The 7005-nt window shown below is 45.7% G+C and overlaps 1 pseudogene; it reads left to right on the top strand.

Moving 5' to 3' along the window:
• The first annotated feature begins 6012 nt into the window (after window positions 1-6012).
• LOC120582526 (uncharacterized) lies at window positions 6013-6131 on the top strand (annotated as a pseudogene).
• The last annotated feature ends 874 nt before the right edge of the window (window positions 6132-7005 follow it).

Below are 7005 nucleotides of genomic sequence, written 5' to 3'. Positions count from 1 at the left end.
TCTCACTAAGTTCCTTTAGCATCCTTACAGCCAGTGTTTTAAATTCTGTATCTGATAGGTACCTTGCCTCCATTTCATTTAGTTATTTTTCTGCAGGTTTTCCTGTTTTTTTGTTTGTTTGTTTGTTTGTTTTTTCCATTTAGGACATGTTTCTTTGTTTTGTTTATTTGTTTGTTTCATTTTGGCTGCTTCTCTGTGTTCATTTCTTTGTATTAGATAAATCCGCCACATTTCATAGATTTAACCAGGTGGCTTTGTGTAGTAGGTGCCTGTGTCACCCATTGGCACAGTCTCTCTGGTCACCTGCACCAGGTGGTCCTTGAGTGTTCCTTGTGTGGGTTGCGTGTGCCCTCCTGTTGTTAGCCTTGATTGCTGTTGGCATGTCACCGGGTGAGACTGACGCTCAGGCCGACTGTCTGTGAGGGTTGGCCACACCTATAGCATATAAGCCGCAGTGTGATGGGCAACCCCACGGAGTAGGATTCTCCCCAGGGGGCTCGTGTGCCTGCTGAGACCACCCTTTGGGTGTGCCACCTGTGGGGCTAATCAGGTGGTGCTCTGTTGAAGTCTAACACTAGCCTCCAGGTGTGTTGGTTCTGGCACTCCTTGGAAGAGGCTCCTGTACAGGCCAAGGTCAGCTGCTGCCTATGACCACTCAGGGCCACCTGGTAGGAGCTACAAAACTATCCGTGGTTAGTTGCTGCCTGATCTGGACCTAGGGGCACGTGGGGGAGGCCACGCGGTGCACTAAGCTGGCTGCCACCAGTACTGAGCTTGGAGAAGCTCAAGTAGAGGCCTAGAGAACTGCCTGCAAGGCTCGGCGGCTGAGTCGTCTCTGGCGGTATCCGAATGGTGTGAGTCAAGATCTCAAGAAGTCATGAGCGGGGGTTGTGTGGTGCTCCCCAGGTTGGTCTAGATTTAGATTTGGTGCCAGTGCTGGGCCCATGGTTGCTTGCAAAAGTCTCAGGTCACACAGAGGTCAGCCGCTGCCCGCCCCAGGCCTGCAGACCCCACAGATTGGTTCAAGAAACTCTGCAGCTCAGGCCAAGGCTGGTTTCTCCTCCTGAGTTGTTCCCCGTCCTGCGTGAGAGGCCTGTTGATTGCTGGGGAGGGTCCTGCCCAGAGTGCAGGGTGAGCCTCATTTCCCAGCGGGGATTATAACTCCGACAGTTAGCCAGTTGGGTGGAGCGGGGCCTCAGGGAGCCAGGGGTGGAGCGAGCGCATCTCCCCAGGTCAATCAGATTCAGGCTTGGCTGTGTTGGGGGCGGGCTCAACACAGCAAAGTGGTGCGGCCTTTAGGCTGCAGAGGAGGGCGGCCCCGCACAGGGACAATGGTGGCTGACCCTTCAGCCCTCACCCTGCAGCTACACAGTTCAGTCTTTCCCGGAAAGTCTCTGGCGCCTCCCGAGCTGCTGTCCCTCCGCCGGAGCCCAGGGTGAGTGCCTGCGAGCGAGCGGGCGGGCGGTCTGTGCGCGGGCCCTGAAAGAGACGTCTGGGTTTCCAGGTTCCCTACGCCTCACCCGGATGCTCAGAATCCCCGCGTGTCTTGACTGTCAGGTTTTGTGAGGCCTCCTCTTCCTGGGTCTGGAAGCCTGGGCTGGGGTTCCCGGTGTGGGGCTGAGCCCCTCACTCCTGGTGTGGGGGGGCTCCACAGTGGAGACATTGCTCCCCATGCTCAACCTCCAGGTGCAGGTGCGGGGCCGGCTGTTTCCGTCTCCGCCCTCCTACCAGTCTCGCCGTGCCTCGTCTCTTAGTTACAGTTCCGTTCCGCCAGACTTCAGCGGGTCTCCAGGTTGACCCTTCCATAATTCAGTGGAAACGCCGATGTGGTTGTGGGAGGAGGGAGCAAAGCGTTTACCTACCCGGGATCTTGTCCCGAAATCATGTTTTATCTTTCTAACAAGGTAAAATATTTCAATACCCTTTTCAAACTGAGTGAAATAGAAAAGTTTTCTCTCTCTCTTTCTCTCTCTCTCTCTTTTTTTTTTTTCTGCAATGCTGCCGCAATGCGTTTTAAAATGCGACAAGACCAGATATTGGTAAAGAACATACACCCTTGGAATCAGATTTCCTATGTTTTCTAGTTCCACTGAGCACTGTTTGATCCTGGCTAAATTTCTTAATCTTCCTATAACACTTCCTATAGTTTCCTCCACAGGGAAAATGCTGCTAATAACAATACTTTATAGGTCTGTCACACACACAGACACACGCACGGTAGGAAAAGTGAGAGCACACAGCCCGCCCTATAGTAAATGCTCGCATCATTAAAAAACATGTCCCTGGAATATTTTCTTAGATCAAGGGGGGAGTGTGGGGTTTAAAAAGGCAGCCAACCTATTCTTTCCTATGCAACTCCAGTGCCTTGAATTTAAGTTCTAGGAGGGCAGGACTTTTGCCCATTTTGTTGGTTTTGGATATATTTGTTTATCTCCAGTGCCAAGTAGTAAGGACTCCATATTTATTGAATGTTAAAGGAACAGAAAAATGATTGTTCCAAACAGACAGTTACCTTTTAACACCACAGACTTCAGTTATTTGTTTCGCTTCCTCGTGACCTCAGCGTGGATCATAACAGGCGACATTTGTGTCGCATTTAGTCTGTGCTAAGTCCTCCTGTAAGCCCTCCGCTGCGTTAGCTTGTCTATTCCTCATCCGATTCCCTGAGGACGTTGTCATTGGCCTGTTTTAAGGACAGACACTAAAGCACAAAGAACTAAGTCGTTCTCCTAGGGTCACATGGCCCAGGCTCAGATTTCATCTCCAACCCTGGCTCGAGGACTCTTGCTCCTGACTACGGTCCGTGTCGGCTCCGTTTGTTTTTATTAAAAAAATAAAATAAAATAAAAAAGATGTGTTAACAGCTGTTCGTCCTTGGGCGGTCTCTTTGTTTCTCCTAAACCTTGACCAGTTGACACCACCTCCCACTTCACAGAACCCTGCAGAGCAGGAGAGGGAAAGGGGGTGGGTCTTCACTCATGCAGGTGGAAGGCATGGAAGAACCACGCGAACACAGTCTGTGCATTTAGAACACGCTGTTTGCACACTCATCGGTGTGACGGGCAGTGATCTCTACCTGGTGGGGCTCAGGGCCACTCGAGGGCCCGATGTGTTCCCCCACTAGACTTCTCTTAAGTTCAAGTCCAGCCCTGGGCCTGCCCTTCTCTGCACCCCGACCAGGCTGAAGATGGGGGGCCTCGTGCTCACATTTCTTCCCGGCCCTGTTGCCATGTGGACACGTCTGTCTCCAACACTGGTTCCGGAAATTCTCAAGGCCCAGCTTCATTTTCCTCAATCAATTTTTCATCGTCGCACTTGACACGGCTCAGCCTTCCCCGGGCACTCGGGCGGGTCGGGGTAGCCGTGAGTGGGCGATGAGCGTGGCTTTGAGAGGCGGACCCCCGTCTGCGGCCTCGTGCGGCGCCGAGATGCATGTGGTATTGCGTGGTGGAATAATTAGCTTGTCATGTGTTGGGCACAGCATAAGATGAGTTTGGGGGGCTCTTTCCAGCTAAAAGTCGCCATCACGATTGTTGTCGCTTTGCACATCGACAGACTAAATCACGTCTCCATGGTACTTAAAGACTCGACAATTTTTGATAACAAAGGGACTTTTAAAGCAGTAAATTTGTATATTTTCATCGCCCCATTGATTCCCTGAAAGAAAGTCCACTCTAAACAACTAAGACATAGGAGTGAAAAATCCCCAATATTTAAGTCATTCAGGAGGTAGGAGATAAATTGCTTAATTTCTGAAGGCGCATTAAAGCCAGTAATTAGGGAACAATTATGTGGCAGTAGCCTATTAATAGATCCCCAAAAGGCAATCTACTCCCACTTAGCTTTATTGGCCTGCCTGATAAATCCCACAGGAGGCGATGGTCGAGTCCCATTTATTTCAGGAGACACAATTTAGATATAATTTTAGTCTGAGTCATTGTCAAGGTAGAAAGGAATGAACACATTTTGGCTTACCTGGGAAGGTTCTCTCTTGGAAGATCTAAGTCATCCCAAGAGAAGGACAGTTGGATATTCAAATAGTCTCTGGAAAATGAAATCCTGCCCCAGATCTTAACTCTTTTTCCAAAGCTCAAATGCATCTTTGTTTCTGACGCTGCTATAAACCTCTGTTCACGAGAGATATTTATCCCGCACTTTAAATTCCTCTTTTTGAAGTCAAAGTGATTTCCCTTCAGTGTTCAAACTTTCTGTTGGTGGTTGATCAGCAATTCCAGAAACCAAAATACAGAGAGACTACTTTTTAAGTTAGCAAAAACCGTGGCGTTGGATGACAACCGAATAGTTGGCAGTTTTGCTTTGCCGGTAACTACATGTTACACTGGAAAACCCTAACGGATTTCGAGATTTAAAATCCGAGTGCCCAGTGGTTTTCCAAAACAATCAGTTAACACTTTTTTTTTGTCATTTAATAGCACCATTCATGTAAATGTTTTAAGAAGCGTGTGACTCAATACATACCGTATACGGATCTCATATATTATAAAAAAATCCATAGGTCAGGTTTCCCGCTGTCAGTTTCTGTACGTCGAGATTCTTAGAATATTAAAACAGAAGAAAAACTGATTTTGAAGGTAATTCCATCCTGTGAACCTGTCGTAGACAAGGAATCTGATGAAAAAGACCGATATGAAAAGCAGAGACGATTCTCTGGGAGAAATAGCGGAGACCTGGTGTCACAAAACTCCTCCCAGTGTCCCCCCTGCCATGTTCTCCCAAGAACTTGGTCAGGTAGAGTTTGAAAACTAATGACCAGTCCGAACACCGGTTTATAGAAGGACAAAATAAATCTGGAGATGTTCAGTGGGCTGAATTATCCAGGATAACACAGAGAAGCGGAGGCAAAAAATGAGGGCAGAAATCAGTTCGGTGCCCAGCTTTCCTCTGAAAACACGCCTGAGGAACTTTTGTGCTCGTCGGTCACTCCATGTCCCTTGCTGGCTGTGCCCGCTGTGACGCGATGCCGTCCGTGAAACGTTTCAGGCCGGTGAATCACCTACCTGTCAGGAGAGCTGAAAACCATTCGAAGGTAGAAACTAGCAGAGCACATCTCTTGTTATCCCATAAAGTGTTTTTGATCTACAAAGAAACAAACAACGGATGAAAGATGGGACCAGCAGTATAATATAATACCATATCGTGTAATATAATGTAATATATGAAATTGCTCTTTGGATAATATATTACAGAATACTCTTACACAGAATATAAACATGTATCTCATGAAAAAGAATCCCACCCACGAATAGATGTGATGCAGCCTAGATCAAACCACGCCGAACAGCGGCAATGGGCTTCTCAGCGTGTTTAATGTGCTAATGTACATGGCAAATCTGTGCTCATTGGCATTTTTCAAATTTATTTGCCGTACGGCCTTTAAAAATATGTTTACTATGGCCTCCCTCAGGATGGCAGTCTGCAGAATGTGTCAAAAAAGTGTAAAAGAACGAGCTGCGGAGTCGTAAGTTTGTGATTCTCACGCCAACGCTGCCGTGCACACATTTTAAAGTTTGGGAAGTAAGTTCTTCGAGCCCCAGGCTTTTCATCCATTAAACTGAATGTATAACACCAGCTTTGCTTTTCCGAGAGTCACAGCAATATGAAAAGGCTGATGAATATAAAATGCTTTACAAAAAGTTAAGTGCTCTTTAACCTATTTCCCGTTTAGGAAAAAAAAGCGCAGTTCACTGCCAGCGTTAATTGAATTTTACATAAACAGGCCCTTTGAGGCCGAAGCAAGTCTGACTGGGTTTCAGTACAAAAGTAAAATATAAAAACTGTTCTTTCTAAGCAGAACTTGTCTCTAATCCTAATGTAACAGAAATGTACACATAAATCGCATTCATCGAATGAATCTTCCGCTAACGACTGTTTGAGAGTGAAATTAACCACATGCCTAGGAATGCTACATTTTTTAGGATTTGACATTTTCGGCAATTGAGAATTACTGTCTTTTGTGAATGCGAACACCACTACTAAAAACAGAATACTATAGTCTACGGCCACGCCACCCCGAACGTGCCCGATCTCGTCTGATCTCGGAAGCTAAGCAGGGTCAGGCCTGGTGAGTACTTGGATGGGAGACCACCTAGAAAGACCGGGTGCTGAAGGCGTAAAAATACAGACACACATACATACATAAAAACAGAATGCCGTAAATAGAATGATGTCATTTGTTTCCAAAGACTATCGATATACTAGAGCGACGTGAAAATAATAACAAACGCCAGGTATTTGGTGGCAGACTTTGGGGGTGAGGTTAGGACTGTGATCCCCGAGTTATCTCGCGGTAAACACTGCAGCCGTAAAGCACCGCCAGTGAGAATTCTCAGGGCAAACCAGAAACGGGTAAAATGTTAAGTGTGTTTATTGTGCTGTGAGTTCACATAGATATGAATAGAGACGCAAACAACAGAGCTTCCACTAACCTCTTCAGAATAAGAACAGAGATATTTCTGACCGATTGTGTCTGTGATGGTAAACCACAGATTCATTCAAAGGACTGGAAATTTCGATAGACATTTTCCAATTGTTTCTAGTAGCAGAGAATTTGGATGTTTATTATAAACCTATTTCTCCTACGGAGAAGCTAATTAAAAAATTACCGAAATCTATATATTTGTAAACATCATAAGAAGATAGATTGAGTAGATATATTAAATGTACCTGAGCCATTTAAATTTTCTTCTCTACGAGAGGTGACTAGAATAAAGCAATCACATTCACGTTTCAAAGAAAGATCAATATAGTCTCCCTATGAATATATACATTATATAATTTAATATTAAATCTAAAGGAATAAATGCAAGCTATTGATTGTTTTAAAAATAATTGGTTACTTAACATATTTTCCTCAGGGAATAAAGTTACTTTTGAAGTAACTAATAATTTTATTTATTCCAATTTTTCCTGCCCATGTCCACAAAACACTTTCATTTCATTCTAAGGAAGGTCGGCCAACCTAACTCCATTAGATATATATTTTGA

The sequence above is a fragment of the Pteropus medius genome, unplaced genomic scaffold (assembly GCF_902729225.1).
Source record: "Pteropus medius unplaced genomic scaffold, Ma_sr-lr_union100, whole genome shotgun sequence".
In the NCBI taxonomy this organism is placed as follows: domain Eukaryota; kingdom Metazoa; phylum Chordata; class Mammalia; order Chiroptera; family Pteropodidae; genus Pteropus; species Pteropus medius.
Note: the sequence above shows the minus strand (reverse complement) of the source record. Positions and strands in the feature narration are given on the sequence as shown.